At 36.7% G+C, this 20,466-nt stretch overlaps 1 long non-coding RNA gene across 1 annotated transcript; it reads left to right on the top strand.

Moving 5' to 3' along the window:
- The first annotated feature begins 15,132 nt into the window (after positions 1 to 15,132).
- Positions 15,133 to 19,524, top strand: LOC100593282. The gene is made up of 2 exons (XR_122744.2): positions 15,133 to 15,196; positions 19,334 to 19,524. It is a non-coding gene; the product is annotated as an uncharacterized LOC100593282 (long non-coding RNA).
- Positions 19,525 to 20,466: the final 942 nt, after the last annotated feature.

Here is a 20,466-nt window from a genome sequence, read left to right as displayed (position 1 = left end):
CTCCTGCCTCAGCCTTCTGAGTAGCTGGGACTACATGTGTACACCGCCATGCCTGGTTAATTTTTTTTTTTTTTTTTGAGATAAAGTCTCACTCTGTTGCCCAGGCTGAAGGGCCCAGTGGCACGATCTAGGCTTACTGCAACCTCCACCTCCCGAATTCAAGCAATTCTCCTGCCTCAGCACCCCAAGTAGCTGGGATTACAGGTGTGCACCACCACACCCAGCTAATTTTTGTATTTTTAGTAGAGACAGGGTTTCACCATGTTGGCCAGGCTGATCTTGAACTCCTGACCTCAGGTGATCCGCCCATCTTGGCCTCCCAAAGTGCTGGGATTACAGGCATGAGCCACCGCACCCGGCCTCGGTTTATTTTTGTATTTTTGTAGAGATGTGCTTTCTCCATGTTGCCCAGATTGGTCTCAAACTCCTGGGCTCAAACTCCCACCTCAGCCTCCCAAATTGCTGGGTTTACAGGCATGAGCCATCAAGCCCAGCCTCTTTTTCTTTTTTTTCTTTTGTTTTCTTTTTTTTTTTTTCGAGATGGAGTCTCGCTCTGTCGCCCAGGCTGGAGGGCAGTGGGGTGATCTCGGCTCACTGCAACCTCTGCCTCTTGGGTTCAAGCAACTCCCTGCCTCAACCTCCCGAGTAGCTGGGACTACAGGCACCCGCCACCATGCTCAGCTAACTTTTGCATTTTTAGTAGAGATGGGGGTTCACCATCTTGGTCAGGCTGGTCTTGAACTCCTGACCTCGTGATCCACCCACCTCGGCCAGCCTCTTTTTTTGTTGTAGAAACTCCACACTGAAGAATCACAGATATGGGTAGAAAAAGGAATTGCAATGTGTAGCAGAGATGCTACCTATAGAAAAGAAGTAGAAAAGGTAAGAGGAAAAGAGACCAGAGGAGGAGGCTTCTAAATGTTGATATGAGTCTGCTCTGTCACTGCCTATATATGGACCAGAGGACAACAGTGAAGAACTGGCTCTGTCACTCGGACTTCACACATATTCCCGAACAACTCTATGTGACAATGAGTCATCAGCAGTTAAGAATTTCACTGATATGCTTTTCTGATCATTGTGAGTTAAATTGACATTGCAACACATGCAAGAATACTTAGGAATATGGGAACATAATTTGCTGTTAAGCATAATAGGAAGCTTACAAAATTTAACATACTATTACCTTGTATACTGTCTTTATGGCTCTAGTCCAGATTTTAAGGTATATATGTTTAAAGACTATTGATGAAATTTTAAAAGCACAGTGTAGATAAATCTGGATGGTGGAATTATGGCTAATTTTTGGTTGTTTTTTTCTAAAATGTTTTCCAAAATGTTTTTTAATTAATTGCAATTATATGTATTATCAGAAAAATATTAAAGAAAGGAATTTTTGTCTCAATGTGGACAAAATAGATACGCAGTTCCAATTAATAAATGATGATTCAATAAAGCTATTTCCTGAGTGTGCTGCACGGTATCAGACTTATGTCAAAATTAATAATACCAACTAATCACCTAACTTAGTCATACCTAAACTGTTTGAATTACATGAAATAACACAACATTTGCAACTACATTACTTAGGTGCAGTAAAGGAGTTCCGTTCTAACCTGGTCTTCAAATAATAATAATGCAAAAATTAAGACATCTCTTTATTTTGAATGGTTCCTGTATCTAGGTTTACCTCAAAAAAAAAAAAAAACACAGCAGTTTAGAAAATTGAATTTGATAAAATGAACTCTTGAAACAAAGTTTATTTCCCCGCTTACTATAAAGCATACACAAGGATTCAGCAAGAATTAATCTAACAAGGGTAGCAGTTTAAAATAGGGGCAAAAACTTAGGGAGTTTTCATTTTTGTGTATTATGATGAGAACCTAAACGGCAATACTTATTGAAATTTTCATGCCTTGATTTCATTTAATTTTCTTGAATTAAACGGACTAACGAGTTCAAAATGGAAACAAAGATTTCATTACAAATGGGGCACTTTCCACTCAAGTGTATTTATTTTGGGGAAATGAAGTGGATAACATAATTATTCGTATAACTAAATAGATTTTGTGTTGGATCAGAGGGAGCCTAAGGCAGAAGAAAAACTGGCTCTTTTTGTTAAACATGTTAATCCATATAACTTCACTCATGCCATTTTAAACTTTCTAAAATCTGTGTCATTCATGGGTGAGAACTTACACTGAAAAATTTTGAAGCAGGGCTTGACTATCAATTTCTCCCTTTTCTTGTTAGCTGTATATGGCAAAATGCAGTTAGTTAAAAGTTTTGGTAAGTATGTTTAATGAAATAAAATAATCATCATAATCATAATGTAAGTAACCAGGACTGTAATTATTCAATTTTTATCTATAATTTATAATTGCTACCTAAGCTTTATTTTATGCATATATATTTCCCTAAGAGGAAAAAGGTAAATGTGATTTTTTTAATGTGAAATTGCTTTTATCATTTTATGTATAATTATAATAGCCTAAATTACACACTTTTCAATATTGAATAATTTATGTAATTGTTCCCTTTGGTTAGTCTGAAGCTCATAATTTCTCTGAATTTTTTCCTGAGGACAATTCAAAGACAATAAATAGCTGGGATATGGGTTAGTATTATTATGTCAGCATTCAGATAGTGTCAGATGGAGTTTTCTAGAAATCTAAAATAATTAATTTTTAAAAGGCACTTTTGATTAGACCACACCATTTAACTTGCCTGTTTTGATTGTAGAAAATAGAATAAATTGACAATTCAGGTACTGGATTTGCCTCTTTAAAAAATTGGACATCATAAAGATAGTCTATTGGTTAAAAAAATGAAGTAAGACTTATAAGCATGAATTTTCATAAATGCTCGTGGTTGGTGACACTTCTAAACAGAAAGGGAATGAAGAAGAAATATTTTATTTTCTTTTTCTTTTTAATGAGACAGAGCCTCACTCTTGTCACCCAGGCTGGAGTGCAATGGCAGGATCTTGGCTCACTGCAACCCCTGCCTCCCAGGTTCAAGCAATTCTCCTGCCTCAGCCTCCCAAGTAGCTGAGATTACAGGTGGCTGCCACCACGCCCAGCTAATTTTTGTGTTTTTAGTAGAGATGGGGTTTCACCATGTTGGCCAGGCTGGTCTCCAACTCGTGACCTCAGGTGATCCACCCGTCTCAGCCTCCCAAAGTGCTGGGGTTACAGGCGTGAGCCACCACATCTCTTATCAATATTTTCCTTTTTTTTTTATTCTTATACTTTAAGTTCTGGGATACAGGTGCAGAATGTGCAGGTTTGTTACATAGGTATACACATGCCATGGTGGTTTGCTGCACACATCAACCCGTCATCTACATTAGGTATTTCTCCTAATGCTATCCCTCCCCTAACCCCCCACCCCCCAACAAGCCCTGGTGTGTGATGTTCCCCTCCCTGAGTCCATGTGTTCTCATTGTTCAACCCCCACTTACGAGTGATAATATGCAGTGTTTGGTTTTCTGTTCCTGCGTTAGTTTGCTGAGAATGATGGTTTCCAGCTTCATCCATGTCCCTGCAAAGGACATGAACTCATGCTTTTTTATGGCTGCATAGTATTCCATGGTGTATATGTGCCACATTTTCTTTATCCAGTCTATCATTTATGAGCATTTGGGTTGGTTCCAAGTCTTTGCTATTGTTAACAGTGCCGCAATAAACATACGTGTGTGTTTGTCTTTATAGTAGAATGATTTATAAACCTTTGGGTATATACCCAGTAATGGTATTGCTGGGTCAAATGGCATTTCTGGTTTTAGATCCTTGAGGAATCACCACACTGTCTTCCACAATGGTTGTACTAATTTGCACTTTCATCAACAGTGTAAAAGTGTTCCTGTTTCTCCACATCCTCTCCAGCATCTGTTGTTTCCTGACTTCTTAATGATCGCCACTCTAACTGTCATGAGATGGGATCTCATTGTGGTTTTGATGTGCATTTCTCTGATGACCAGTGATGATGAGCTTTTTTTCTTGTGTTTGTTAGCCACATAAATGTCTTCTTTTGAGAAGTGTCTGTTCATATCCTTTGCCCACTTTTTGATGGGGTTGTTTGTTTTTTTTCTTGTAAATTTGTTTAAGTTCCTTATAGATTCTGGATATTAACCCTTTGTCCGATGGATATATTGAAAAATTTTTCTCCCATTCTTTAGGTTTCCTGTTCACTCTGATGATAGTTTCTTTTGATGTGCAGAAGTTCTTCAGTTTAATTAGATCCCATTTGTCAAGTTTTGCTTTTGTTGCCATTGCTTTTGGTGTTTTAGTCATGAAATCTTTGCCCATGCCTATGTCCTGAATGGTATTGCCTAGGTTTTCTTCTAGAGTTTTTATGGTTTTAGGTCTTATGTTTAAGTCTTTAATCTATTTTGAGTTAATTTTTGTATAAGGTGTAAGGAAGGGGTCCAGTTTCAGTTTTCTGCATATGGCTAGGCAGTTTTCCAAAACCATTTATAAAATAGGGAATCCTTCCTCCATTGCTTGTTTTTGTCAGGTTTGTCAAAGATGGTTGTAGATGTATGGTGTTATTTCTGAGGCCTCTGTTCTGTTCCATTGGTCTATATCTCTGTTTTGGTACCAGTACCATGCTATTTTGGTTACTGTAGCATTATAGTATAGTTTGAAGTCAGGTAGCATGATGCCTCCAGCTTTGTTCTTTTTGCTTAGGATTGTCTTGGATATACAGGCACTTTTTTGTTTCCATATGAAATTTAAAGTAGTTTTTTCTAATTATGTGAAGAAAGTCAATGGTAGCTTGATGGGGATGGCATTGAATCTATAAATTACTTTGGGCAGTAAGGCCATCTTCATGATATTGATTCTTCCTATCCATGAGCATGGAATCTTTTTCCATTTGTTTGTGTCCTCTCTTATTTTTTAGAGCAATGGTTTGTAGTTCTCCTTGAAGAGGTCCTTCACCTCCCTTGTAAGTTGTATTCCTAGGCATTTTATTCTCTTTGTAGCAGTTGTGAATGGGAGTTCACTCATGATTTGGCTCTCTGTTTGTCTATCATTGGTGTTTAGGAATGCTTGTGATCTTTGCACATTGATTTTGTATCCTGACTCTTTGTTGAAGTTGCTTATAAGCTTAAGGAGAAAAACAAGCAGAAGACAAGAAATAGCTAAGATCAGAGCAGAACTGAAGGAGATAGAGGCACAAAAAAACCTTCAAAAAAATCAATGAATCCAGGAGTTGGTTTTTTGAAAATATTAACAAAATAGATAGATGCTAGCCAGACTAATAAAGAAGAAAAGAGAGAAGAATCAAATAGACACAATAAAAAATAGTAAAGGGGATATCAGCACTGATCCCACAGAAATACAAACTACCATTAGAGAATACTATAAACACCTGTATGCAAATAAACTAGAAATTGTAGAAAAAATGGGTAAATTCCTGCACACATACACCCTCCCAAGACTAAACCAGGAAGAAGTCGAATCCCTAAATACACCAATAATGAGTTCTGAAATTGAAGCAGTAATTAATACCCTACTAACCGAAAAAAATAAAGCCCAGGACCAGATTCACAGCTGAATTCTACCAGAGGTACAAAGAGGAGCTGGTGCCATTACTTCTGAAACTATTCCAAACAATAGAAAAAGAGGGACTCTTCCCTAACTCATTTTATGAGGCCAGCATCATCCTGATACCAAGACCTGGCAGAGACACAACAAAAAAAGAAAATTTCAGGCCAATTTCCCTGATGAACATCGATGCGAAAATCCTCAATAAAATACTGGCAAGCGAATCCAGCAGCACATCAAAAAGCTTATCCACCACGGTCAAGTTGGCTTCATGACTGGCATGCAAGGCTGGTTCAACATATGCAAATCAATAAACGTAATCCATCAGATAAACAGAACCAATGACAAAAACCACACGATTATCTCAATAGATGCAGAAAAGGCCTTTGATAAAATTCAACACCCCTTCATGTTAAAAACTCTCAATAAACTAGGTATTGATGAAACGTATCTCAAAATAATAAGAGCTATTTATGACAAACCCATAGCCAATATCATACCAAATGGTCAAAAGCTGGAAGCATTCCCTTTGAAAACCGGCACAAGACAAGAATGCCCTCTCTCACCACTCCTATTCAACATAGTATTGGAAGTTCTGACCAGGGCAGTCAGGCAAGAGAAAGAAATAAAGGGTGTTCAAATAGGAAGAGAGGAAATCAAATTGTCTCTGTTTGCAGATGAGATGATTGTATATTTAGAATATTTTCCTTTTGTTCATTCTCGAAAATTGTCTAATTTTCCACTCACCAGGATCTAGATTTAATTAAAAGCCATAAAACTATATAAAATAAATTGATGTAGATTCTCTAGCCATTTAAATAAAAATTCGAAATGGCAGTGTTGGATCTCATCTATATCTTTTTCAAAACAATTCTACAATTGTACTGAATTTTACCTTTTTAAACTAATGACCGATCCACCAAGAAGATACTTGCAACTCAAAAGACATAGGTTTATTTAGTCTGCTGCAGCAAAGAACGATATACACATGAATAATCACGGAGTATTTCATAGGAGAAGCTAAGGAAGGGCTATTTTAGAATTTGACAGGCTGAAGTTAATCATAAGCTTGTTTTGGCAAGGATTCGCCAAGATACAGAAAATGGGCAAAGTACTAGACTAGTCGGTGATCTCACCATTAGAGTACATGGGTTCATGTAGAAATGGAGAGAAGTTTTTCTGTTGTTCTTTGATTTCCTGGAGCATATGGGTCTGATAAAGCTGATATTAAAAAATCTAATTACAGACAGTGTGGCATGTATATTATGGCTTTGTTTGATAGATTTATCTATTTTGTGAGTAATAAATCAGTCTATTTTGCAAGTCATGATTTCTACTTAAGTCCTCATCCCCACCCTCAACCCATGTATGCGTACCCTTGCTATCACCAGGTACTTAATTTTGTTTCACTAGTTCCCCATCTGGTGGGCTTTCAGGCTAAGCTAAAAGACAAACCATCCCCTCCTGGAGATATGATCAATCCAAACTTGCAACACTGTTCACTCAGTGGTTAGTAATCTTGTATCATGTTGTAACAGTGTATTTTCACCTCTTCAAGCGGAATTACTCATGTTCTTTTTTCTTTAGTGATCTTTTTTCGGTCATCTGGTGTGACAGTAAACACATAACCTGGTAATTATCAATGAATCTTGCAGTACTATGACATCAGGAGAGGGGTATCTACTAAAAATTCAGAATCTTTTTCCAGTAGGGGGAAAGAATATAGAGAATAAAGAACAAAAACTTGCAAATAAGCATATTGCAATTAGAGGCTTCTGGATCAAGGCAGTTTTCTGAGGGCCTTTGGCAGAAGGAGTCTGCTTGGTGGGGTTACTGGCTTATCCCGAGTTGTCTATTCCTGTGGACCATCTGCTTCTGAAGAGCACCAGAGGACCTCAGGGTATGTGGGTTTTGGATTGGAAGTGTGTTAGTTGGCCTTGTTTTGTTTTACCATTTACTGTTGGAAAATGAACAGTGTTGTTGTGTCTGGGAAACAAGTATTCAAGAATCAATCCATCAGAGTTTTACTATTGTGTGAGTTATTAACAATACCTGTTAACTCCAAAGATGTCCAAGTATAGGCTTTCTCTGAGGATGTTTTCAAAATGCACAATCATTTAACATCATGTAGAAGCTGCATAGCTGGCCAGTAAGTGGAGGTGCTCCTGTCTTGCTGATAAGATGTAATGGCTCCCTCTGATTTACCATATTGTCATGAATTATCACAATAGAAGATGACCATATCTTCTATTAAAGTATTTCATACAACTGACTGATAAGAATTTAGTCTATGACTATGCTAGGTATAAAAATGTGTCACGGAGAGTGAGATCATTGACAGAATCTCTAGAGCATTTTATTCATCCTGTAAAGATTACCCTGAATTTCATCAACTGACAGACATGTTTAAGCCTGGAGAGAAAAATCTTTTAATAAATATTTATTGCATCAGTCTTCCTGCCTAAAAATAAATATGTTTCCTTCAACCTGAAAAGTACACAATTGTTCGAAAATATTTAAATGAATTTGTTGAATGAGAAAGGAAGTGTTAAAGGTGAATTGGTCAGAATGGAGCATCAGAACTTTGTGCATATTCAGTGCTCCTCTAAAGGTATTCAGAACTTTGTGCATATTCAGTGCTCCTCTAAAGGCATACTCTTGGTATTAAAAAAAAAAATGCCAAGGCCTGAGAAGCAGGAATTTTGGGGAAAAATGTATATATGAAATGACTGGCATTAAAAAAAGAAGAAGCTCTAACAAAGCGGATGTTATTAGACTTGGTAAATGTGTGATGATGAATCTGTATTGTAGTCACACAGACACATACTGAAATATTGATTTTTGTTTTCTCTGATAAAAATATAGACCTGAGCTCTAAGTTTACTTCTTAGTAAGAAGCAATTTATTCCTTTGTGATGACCTCTTTGGGCATTTGTGTGTGTGTGTCTATTTACATTTAAATAACCATGAATAATCATCATATCATTTCTCTATAAGGGGTTTTGTTTTTGACTGTGTCAAAAATGACATAGTCTTAAAAATAAATTTAAGTATATTATCTAGTATGTATTTTAAATCAATATAATTACTAAGGTGATTATTACTAAATATATTTTAATTTGTACCTCCCTCTTAGACAAAATAAAATAATTTAACATTTAATACATATAGCCACCTAATTAACTTTTATTCTTCAAGCCATTTATTATGGTAAATATTAGTTTGCCACACAAATTAGGATAAAGAAAGACTTTAATTAAAGACATTGAATACAACATACATATGAACACGTTCTGAAATTAGCCATTCTTCTTTTTTTTTTTTTTGAGACAGGGTTTCACTCTTGCTGCCCAGGCTGGAGTGCAATGGCACGATCTCAGCTCACCACAACCTCCACCTCCCTGGTTCAAGCGATTCTCCTGCCTCAGCCTCCCGAGTAGCTGGGATTACAGGCATGCACCACCACGCCCGGCTAATTTTGTATTTTTAGTAGAGGCAGGGTTTCTCCATGTTGGTCAGGCTGGCCTCGAACTCCCAACCTCAGGTGATCCGCCCACCTCAGCCTCTCAAAGTGCTGGGATTACAGGCGTGAGCCACCATGCCCAGCCTAGCCGCTCTTAAAAATAGTGGATGTCAAAAATTTTCTATCGTATATGAAATACTAATTTATAATTATTCAGGACAGTGAGGGAGACTATGCTTTGGATATCTCAGAAAAAAAATAAAATATGCATTATGTAAACAAATGTATAACATATTTAACATATGTATAATGAATCTTGGAATGATTGAACATAGCAGGAAACACTGTAATTTCTGTATAGCTAAAAATCTCACTAGCAAAGACAAAATAATTTTATTGTTCTCATAATAAAATGTATGAAATCAACTCTATGTAGTTTTAAGACTATGAACAATTTGAGAATTAGTTACAAATCTTATTAAAGAGTGACAGCAGCAAGATGGCAGAATAGAATCCCCCAGAATCACTCTCCAAGCAAATTACAAATGGAAACTATTTTCAAAGCAAAGAATAACACTAACACTCTGAGTTCACCAGAACTCTAAGGAGAAGCAGAGAAATCCACTGGGCCCACAGAATCTGGAAAAATCACCACCAGTAAGAGAAACAATCATTTAGACCACATGACCCCCAAACCCATCTGCAACAGCACTAATCAGAGAGAATTTCCATAAACCCAGAGTCTCCTAGGTGAGACAAAGGAATTGGAGGTGGATCTTAGAGCTCTCCCCAGTCTGGGAATCTTCGTGGGAAGTCCACTCTGGGCCTGTCCCACAGGAATCACTGGGAATGCCAGAAGAGCTGAATCACCTGGGGTGAATGGGGGACAAAGAGCAGGGCACTGATTGCAGCAACTGGTGTGTTAATCTTAGTGGCTTCTCTGCACTTCAATCAACAGGGGCATCACATTGAAGAGACTGGCCAGTGCCATAGTGCTGCAGGGGGCACAATGAAAGGGGCCTTCAGAAGGCCTGAATCCATGACCAGATTTTCCACAGAGCCCAAATGCTTGCATGGAGCCTGCTCCTTGCCTGGAAACAATTAAAAGATCAGATCAGTGTTAAGTTCTATATGTTTATCAAAATATCACATGTACCTTGTAAATAGGTACAATTATTATGCCTCGACTTTTAAAAATTGAAACAAGAAACAAAAACAAAACTTATGAATTGTGTTTCAGTCCTCAGAGGACTAAATGCTTTTGTTAGCTATCAGGCACAAAACCATGTTAACCGTAATTATCTTGGTTTAGATGAGAGTAGTCAAACCTTACAGAAAGCCCTTTTCTTATAATCATTCTGGTTTGGTTTTGTTTTGTTTTGTTTTGTTTTGTTTTGTTTTGTTTTGTTTTGAGACAGAGTCTCGCTCCGTCACCAGGCACGATCTCGGCTCACTGCAACCTCTGACTCCCTGGTTCAAGCGATTTTCCTGCCTCAGCCTCTCAAGTAGCTGGGATTACAGGCACATGCCACCACACCCAGCTAATTTTTGCATTTTTAGTAGAGATGGGGTTTCACCATGTTGGCCAGGATGGTCTCGATCTCCTGACTTCGTGATCCGCCCGCCTGGGCCTCCCAAAGTTCTGGGATTACTGGTGTGAGCCACTGCTCCCGACCTAATCATTCTTAATCTAATCATGCCAACCACGTTTTTTAAAGATTACTTTATTTTGTATTTTTCAGATAAATGTCGTCAACCAATACATATGTTTCTTTTGTTTTGCATTTAGCTGTAATATGGTAATAGGCCTCCAATAGTAAGACCAATACTTTTTATTAACTTGAAATTCCGTGTGCAAAATAGCAGTAATGAAGTTCAATAATTTTTATTTATTAAAGAAAATTCTTATTTTCCTTAATAAACTACATAAAGATGCAATTTTCCTGGGTACCTTTGAGAAATACTTGCTTTGGTGATTCAGGTTGAGGCCTCCAGCATCTGAACTTCCTGAACTTTCTTCTTCACAAGTGCTTACATTTAGTGACAATATCATTATTGCTTCCCCACTGTCCCTGCAAAGTTCTCACAAAATTTGTGTAAACTCTATACACTAAACCACTTTATCCTCAGGATAATTTCAGTAAACATATTTACTTGAATAAATCCATATTGTTACCAAAACCCCAATCAACCAAACTTGCACTGCAGTAAAGTGGGTAGTTTTTTGTTTGTTTGTTTTTGAGATGGAGTCTCGCTCTGTCACCCAGGCTGGAGTGCAGTGGCGTGATCTCGGCTCACTGCAAGCTCCGCCTTCCAGGTTCACACCATTCTCCTGCCTCAGCCTCCCAAGTAGCTGGGACTACAGGCACCCGCCACCACACCTGGCTAATTTTTTTGTATTTTAGTAGAGACAGGGTTTCACCATGCTAGCCAGGATGGTCTCGATCTCCTGACCTCATGATCTGCCCGCTTCTCCCTCCCAAAGTGCTGGGATTACAGGTGTGAGCCACTGCGCCTGGCCTAAAGTGGGTAGTTATATGATAAATTCCAACAACGGAATATTATATAGCTTTGATAGTCAGCTGGAGCCAATTTTGTCCCACACTGAAAGTGGGAAAGTCTACAGATATTTTGATTGTTGCAACTTGAGGGGGCTGCTACTGGCATTTAATGAGTAGAGGCCAGGGAAGCTGCTAAACATCTTAACATACATAGGATGATCCTGAATAATAAGGAATTAACCAGTCCAAAAGGTGGAATAGTACCACGATTGATAAATCTGCTATACAGCTGTGAAAGACAAATAATTTGTTTGTGCTACTGCACTCAACATCCAGAGAGAATCTCACAGACATAATGTTGAATAAAGGAAGTCAGACTACATCAATATCTAACCCATGATTTAATTTACATGAAATTTAGAAATTGCTAAAAATAAATCTTATGGATTCATTTGTGTTGGATGTATATGGAAGAGTGGAACTGCTGTGTCATGGAATATGGGGATGCTCAGCTTTGAGTATATTGCCAAAGGATTTTCTAAAGCTGTTGCATCAATTAATTTATACTACCATCAGCAGTGTGTAAGATTTCCAGTTGCCTTGCATCCTGGATATCACTGTGTATTTTTAATTTTTTGTTTTGTTTCGGTACTTTATTGCAGTTTAATTTTTATTTTCCTGATTTAGATCTGGAACTAGATAGATATGGATGTGGTATCATTGTTATGTATGTGTCACAAATATCTTCTCCCACTCAGGCTTGTCTTTTTTGGATTTTTTTGAAATGGTCTCTCTCTGTCGCCCAGGCTGGAGTACAGTGGCGTGATCTCTGCTCACTGCAACCTCTGCCGACCAGGTTCAAGCAATTCTCCTGCCTCAGCCTCCCGAGCAGCTGGGATTACAGATGCCTGCCAACATGCCCAGCTAATTTTTGTGTTTTTTAGTAGAGACAGGGTTTTGCCATGTTGGCCAGGCTGGTCTTGAACTCCTGACCTCAGGTGATCTGTCTGCTTCGGCCTCTCAGAGTGCTGGGATTACAGGTGTGAGCCACCACACCTAGCCTCGGGCTTGTCTTTTAATTCTCTGAATGTTGTACTTTTTTCTAACTCTTTCATCTGGAGAAAATAGTAGAGTCACATGCAGTCCTAAGAAATAATACAGAGACTTCCTGTATAACCTTTCCTCAGCTTGCCCCAACGATAACACTGTACAAAATCAGAGTATAATATAAAAAAAAATTGACCTTGATACAATCCACCAATATTGTTTCAATTTCACAAGTTTTACACATATTCGTGTGTATATATTGAGTCTATGTAAGTTTATCTTTTAATAGATTCGTGTGACCACCAACAGTTATACCACAAAAAGACCATGTGCTACGTGTTTATAGCCAAAGCCACCTCCCGTTCTCAAATCTCCTAACCCCTGGCCACAATAATCTGTTTTTCATGTCTATAATTTTGTCATTTTTTACAATGTTATATACATAGAATCACATATTATATAACCTTTTGAGAATGTCTTTCTCAAAATTCCCTTGACATCTAAACATATAATTGCGTGTATCAGCAATTTTATTTGATGCATTTGGGTGTTTTGTTTGTTTGTTTACATTTCCTTTAATTGATATCCATTGTGCTTCTTGAATCGCTTTTTATTCTAAGATGTGGATGTCCCACAAAACCTCTAGGAAGACCCAACCCTTTTGATACCTTGATTTCAAACTTCTATAATCCAGAACTGAGAGACAATACATTTCCTTTGATTCAGCCACCAACTTTGTGGTACTTTGTTATGACAGCCCTACCACACTAATAAATTTACTCTGACTTGTATCTGTTTTACACATTGAGAGAAGAATGTTAAAATGACTATACATGAGTGAGAGAAGAATGTTAAAATCTCCTTGTTGTTTTATCTCCTTGTTATTTTTTCTTTAACTTTTGTTAGGTTTTGCTATGTGTATTTTAAACTACCATTGCATACACGCAAATTTAGAATTGTAATGTCTTTCTGTTGAATTCGTACATTTATCACAATGAAACATGCCTACATATTTCCTATACTATTTCTCACCGTGAACACTACTTTATCTGGTATCTGGTATCGTTACACAAGATTGGTTAATATTTTGCATAATGTGGAATTCTCCATTGTTAGTTATTGTTTTCAGAACTTGAAAGATGTCATTCCTTTTCCTTCTTTGTTTCTTTGCTTTTGCTAAAAAATCAGCTGCCACTCTTTTTTATTTCTTTCTCTCTGTTAAGGGAATTTTATTTTTCTGGCTGCTGTGAAGATTTTATTTTTCTCTTTAGTTCAGCTATTTTATATGATGCATTTACATGTGATTTTCTTTGTATGTCTTCTAATTGGGGTCCATTACGCTTCTTGCATTGTATATTTGATGTTTATGCCTATCTTGGTAAATTTGCAGGAAATATTATGTCAAATATTGCTTTTGCCCTAGTCTTCTCTTACTCCGGAACTCAAATTACATTTTTTAAAAAGATCTGTTCATTGTATTCCCTATATTTTACATGCTTTTCTGAATTTCTCATCCTATTTCTATACGTGTTTCAAGTATTCTGACTTTTTTCAGTTTGCTATTTCTTCTGCAATATTTAATACATTAATAAGTCTAGCTTTTTAATTCTTATATTCAATTATTCTATTTCCTTAGTTTGAAAATGATAGACTGACTTATAGCTCCCAGTCTTCCAGTAAGTCTACATCTTTTATTTTTTAACTTAATAATCATTATTAAAGTCCATTATTTATAAATAATTAGACTATATCACCTATGGATCTATTTTGATAGTCTGTATTTTTTATTTTGGTTTTCATACATTTTATAGACATGTCTGGTCATTTTTAATTAATGACATACATGGTATATAATAATTGCAGAGTCCCTGATTTATAACATTTCTCAAAAGAGGGCTAATCTTCGTGCATGCCTAGAGTATTTTGGCAGATCACCCTGATCTAGTCAAAGGAAGGTATGAAGCTTTCTTAAAGTTGGGCTTTCTTTGGTCAACTCTTACCTCTAAGGCATAAACCTTGCTCTTAGGTTATATTCTTTCTGCGATCTTAATTGAAAGCTGAGTGTTCATGGGGGTCATCTAATTTGTTCATCTCTACACTTTTGCTTCATTTTCCCTAGAACTAAGATTATTGGAATAGTTGTTCAATTCTTTAGATCTCAAATGTGGCTTGCTATATGTTTTCTGGTGTCTTTTTCTGAACACCACACAGGAAGTGTGTGGTGGAAGGAAGTGTGGAGGAAGTGACCAAAGGCCTTCACGCAGTCTCTCACTCACTTCCCTGCAGTTATTTTTTCCCTAAAATTCAATTGTTCTTGGAGTCCAAACGCCAGCTTCTGTTTCCTCAGCACAGTGAGACTTTCATGACTCCAGGCTTTTGATTTCTGCTCTGCCACCTCACCCATGGCACTGGCAAAGCCCTGAGGAAATTCTCAGAGATAGACAAATATAGGACTCACATAAATCTGCCTCCCTTGTCTCCAGAATTTGTAGCCCCGTAGTTCTGTCTGCCATGGTGGTTCCCTAATGCTTTAAAAGAGCTGACTCACGTACTAATCTTTTCTATTTTTTAGAGGAGGGTTAGTCTCATACAAGCTGCCTTGTTATAGAGGACATTGGAAACCACTGGATTATGTGAGTTTTTCATCTCTTAAATAAATGTGGTATTCCTGAATGCTGACAAATATCTGGTACACTTATCTCAATCTGTAGGATCGCTATTTTCTCCTTTTTTATTCCCAAATTTGCTGTCACTTATTCACTGTTTACGACAGGTTTACGACACCCTACCTTTAGGCAACTAGAAAAGTTGTCAGATCCAATTTAACTTAAAAGTTTTTAAAAAAATAATTGTGATGTTTCCAGAGTAACACAATGATAGCTCCTCCCCAATTCAGCAGCTTAGAATTTCATGGTAAACCAATTCCATATTTGGTATAGCTTTTTTTAATTATTATTTTGAGATGGGATGTCGCTCTGTCGCCCAGGCTGGAGTGCAGTGGCGAGATCTCGGCTCACTGCAAGCTCCACCTCCTGGGTTCAAGCGCTTTTCCCGCCTCAGCCTCCCGAGTAGCTGGGACTACAAGGCACGTGCTATAACAACTTTTAACACTTATAATAAGCATATTTTCCTTTAAAAATATCCAAACATGTTCTTAGAGAAACAATCTTTGAGTATTTGTATGGTCCTTTCATGATGCTACATTAAGCCTATGTTGAACATACATGAGTAAGTAACCCTCAGGAAGTCAGTAGAACGTTAAGTGCTCTGAACTGGGTTATTTAAAGTCCACCACCAAGGCCGGGCGCGGTGGCTCACGCCTGTAATCCCAGCACTTTGGGAGGCCGAGGCGGGTGGATCACGAGGACAGGAGATCAAGACCATCCTGGCTAACATGGTGAAACCCCGTCTCTACTAAAAATACAAAAAAATAGGCGGGCGTGGTGGCGGGCGCCTGTTGTCCCAGCTACTCGGGAGGCTGAGGAAGGAGAATGGCATGAACCCGGGAGGCAGAGCTTGCAGTGAGCAGAGATCGCGCCACTGCCCTCCAGCCTGGGCGACAGAGGGAGACTCCATCTCAAAAAAAAAAAAAAAAAATCCGCTATCAAAAACTACTTGAACTGTCTATAACTCAGCTAGCTCAAGACATAATCACATGGTGGAACTTTACATCCCATATGCTAAAGTAGCTCATTGAACAAAAAAGGTATACTAATGTCTACTATGCAGAGAAATCCACTGCTAATTTTTTGACTCTCAGCCCAGTGTAATCTGCAGAGTCTGTCATGGTAAACATGAGTTTTCAAAAAATTATCCAGATAAATCAGCCCACGAGAGATTGTTTCCTACAATGAAGGTTTTCTTATCAAAGAAAATGTTTGCCGTGAAAAACGGGAGGAGGTAGTGGTGTTGGGTTATAAAAACTTAGAAATAGATTATTCTACTTACAATTGCACTGGATTTCATTCCTATTCATGCCTATGAAATAGGAATGCAAGTTTATGGGGATCTGCAAGATAGATCAGCAGTTTAAATCACATCTGTTCAGTTTTACTGCAAGCTGATGTCTTATTAAAACCAAACAACAGCATACTTTAGAGCCAAAAATTATTACAAGACCACCACACCAGGAAAAATATGAAACAAACAAAACAAGATATAGTGAATAGAACTACTTATTAAGCATGAAAATGATCCTCATCTGGGATTATTTGGATGCAATGTTAGAGACATTTTATTCCTCAGTTGTCATTCCTGCAATAAATACTAAATTATAGTTGTATTTTTCCTAGTAATACACAGAGATCCCATCTTAGAGCAAGAATTGGAGGAAGTATTATAGACCTGGATGATTTTTATAAAAGAGAGGAAAAATAGAAAAAAGATATAAGTAGAAGCATTGATTTATGAAGCAGTAAGTAAAAAATAATGACACAGGTTATATATGGAAGTTGGAAGTAATCTCAGTGCAACTATTTTGAAGAAACTGTATTTTGTTTGTTTTTTTTTTCAAGCATGGAGGCAGGATAATAAGCCCAATACAGACTTAGCTCAAATTATAACAGATTTCAATAAATTGCTTGTATAGGGCCAAAAAAAAAAAGCATCTATTGTGATATTTATTTCATAATGTCAAGAAATACAAACCCCAAATCTTGAAAATGAAGAGTTTTATTTATTGGTGAAGGCACTTTATGCAGCTAACTTATGGAGGAGATTAATCTATTACTATAATTTTTATGATTTTAATAAAGTAGAATTTACTTTCGTGAAACATCCTATTATTAATCATTGGAAGGTGTTACATTATTTTAATTAAAATAAATGACCTGATAATGCATGAATATATGCATTCATGAATAGTTAATTGTTCAAAATTCAATGATATTGTGAAGTACCTGTCTTAAAATCTGTGGTCAAATGCATGTACATAAATATAACTAATATAACTGCCTTGAAAATTTTGGATATTTTTCTCTTGGTGATTTAACGAATAATCATCAATTTTATTTGGAATTATAGACTTCATTAGCTTTATTCCTACTGATAACTTTAAAGTTTGGTCTGAATTCAGAATTAATGGACAACTTGCTAGGAGACTAACTTAACAGAACTTCGTATCTGGAATAACTACAGAAATGTGCAAGGTTGTGAGGTTAAACCTGATGGAACTAACTTAATATTCTTCAACTGATAAAGAATAAGAGAAACTCATTGGGAAACAGTTTTTTAAAAGTGAGACATCTCATGATGCCAACATTGAAGTTCAGTGGAGGCCTACTAGGTTTTTACTTATTAATCAATGCATCCATTCATTATGGGCCAGTCATCTACAAATATTTATTTACTATCCACTGTATTATAAACTAGGTTTCTTATACCTCACTCCAGCCTGCCTTGATCACTTGATCATCAAAATGTTTCCTTTATTTTGCCTATATTAACTTCTATTAAAGTTTTCAAATTTTAAAACAGTAATATACTCTTTTTGAGGATCCCAGTCCCAAAATAGACATGCTTTCATCTAAAAAATGTTTCTCTACCTAATATGAAAACACCAAATAATATGTTTCTCTTAAACTTCTTGGGGTGCTAAAACAAAGTACCAAGACTTGATGTCTTAAGCAATAGATACTTGTCTTTCACAGTTCTGGCGACTGGAAATCCAAGATCGAGATGATGGCAGATTTATTTCCAGATGAGGGTCTAATTCCCAGCTTGTAACTACCTTCTAGCTGTGCGTTCACATGGCCCTTCCGAGGAGCTCTCTGTCTCCTTCTTCTTATAAGGGTAATAATCTCATCATAAGCCTCTATCTCAAGATCTAAACCTAATCACCTCCCAAAGGCCCCACCTCCAAACACCATCACATTGGGGGTTAGGGCTTCCACATAAGAATTTGGGGGTGCCACCATCACTCAGCACATAGCAATCTTTATTAAGATATTATTAAGTTCTTAATATGTCTCCCATTTTTCTTAATTTCCATGAGTTTTTGTTTCTGAAAACATTACCAAATGCCTACTATGTCCTAGGAACTGTGATAAATGCAAGACATGGAGCTTGAACCTTTCAAGATCATGAAGAATTTACAATTTCGTAGCAGATAAATTGTTACAAATTACCATAGTACTGGTTATAGCACTGAAATATAAATATTTTTAAAATTATATAAGAACACAAAAGACAAACTAATTAATTATGATTGGAGTGCCCAGAACAAGGAAAGGTTTACAAGGAGAGTTAAGAATTAACCTAGGTCATAATCCACACCCAGTGGAGGCAAGTGGAAAACATTTCGCAGGCAATATGGGCAAAGATCACTTGTATGCAAACGGATCATGACATTTGGAAATGATCTACTTAGAAATGATGAATAGTGTTGTGAAGCTATATCCAAAGGTGTGTGATGTTTACTCACTCACATCCTTTTTGGTACTTACAGAAGGTAAGAATGGAAAGGGATGTTTAGATCCCACTATAAAGTGTCATAAATGGTACACCAAAGAGCTCAGGATCAGACTATAAAGTGTCAAATGGTATACCAAAGAGCTCAGGCTGTGTCTGGTAGACAATGGGAAACCAACTAAATTTTTTAGGTGGTAAATAAGTTAGGTTAACAAATTATTAGAATATTAAAATAATGGCTAATATGTATGCTTTTGATATGCCTTCTCTGTATACTTCCAAAAACTTTACGTGTAATAACATTTATTTCATGCTCACCACAACTTTATAAAGTAAAAGCTGGTATTTTCTTCAATTTGCAGATGAAGAAATTAAGGACTAGAATCATTGGTGTAAGATTACACTGGGGAAAAGTGACAGAACCAAATTTCAAACTCCAGTCTTTCTGCTTCTAGAGATTGAACTACTAACATCTGCATTATATAAAATTAAGTCTCTCAAGGTAGTTTGTGAAACGTAACATACAAGTAAGTGATTAAAATTTTTGGTGATACCCTCTTGTTCCTCTTTCTTCAACATCCTAGATTTGAGATATTCTTGTTTTAGAGTATAGGGGTCAGAGTTGTGGGGGACAACAGACATCTATTGAACCTCTCTAAACATTTTTCTTGAAAACAAATAACTAGAAGCAGTAAGGGAAAGCTAAATAGTATCTCCCATAAAAAAATCTATTACTACACGCCACTGGATTTTAATGCTTGCTCTAAAAAATTATTGATATGCTCAATACCTTCCTTTTAATTTACCAAATAGCTTCCAGAGAATTTAGGTGAGGTAGATAATAAAAGAGATAATAAATGGTACATGAAAGGTGATGAAGTTTAAATTTAAGAACATATTTCTAAAACCCTGCTAATAAATGTTGACTATTTCCAGGCTCTTTATTCAGCTTGTAGTACAGGAACAAGATGGCAGCATTACCAGCAATTCAAAATAGATACAAATTTAAAATGACATTATTTGACATATAGCCATGAAGAAGGATCTTTGTTCCATTTTATTATCTGTTTCCTATGTTTAATAACCTTAAATATTGCCTTGATTCTACCCACTCTGTTCTTGATTTATAATTTCCAAACTCAAAGCTAGATTGAGGCATACGATTCTCACTCTTACATATGTTTTTCTTTCTGAAAAATGTTTTTTATTGTGAAAACATATCTTTCCTGATCCTTGTTTAAAACCATGACACAAATTAATCAATCTACCTCCACACCATCTGTGGCCCCCTAAAAAGAAGCATAACTTTTCGTCAAAGATTAGCACATTACTCATCCAACTAGATTACAGAAATAATAAAAACCCGTGTCAACAGGCTCTTAGGGTGTTCAGTGGTTAAGTTAGAGAAGTTGTAAAATAATACCATTATTGGATGATGATATGATATTATCTTATAAATATTTATCCAACTAATAACCTTATAAATTGATAATTC

This window comes from Nomascus leucogenys, chromosome 7b (genome assembly GCF_006542625.1).
Source record: "Nomascus leucogenys isolate Asia chromosome 7b, Asia_NLE_v1, whole genome shotgun sequence".
NCBI classification, from domain to species: domain Eukaryota; kingdom Metazoa; phylum Chordata; class Mammalia; order Primates; family Hylobatidae; genus Nomascus; species Nomascus leucogenys.
The sequence above is the reverse complement of the archived record's forward strand: the minus strand, read 5'-3'. Positions and strand labels throughout refer to the sequence as shown.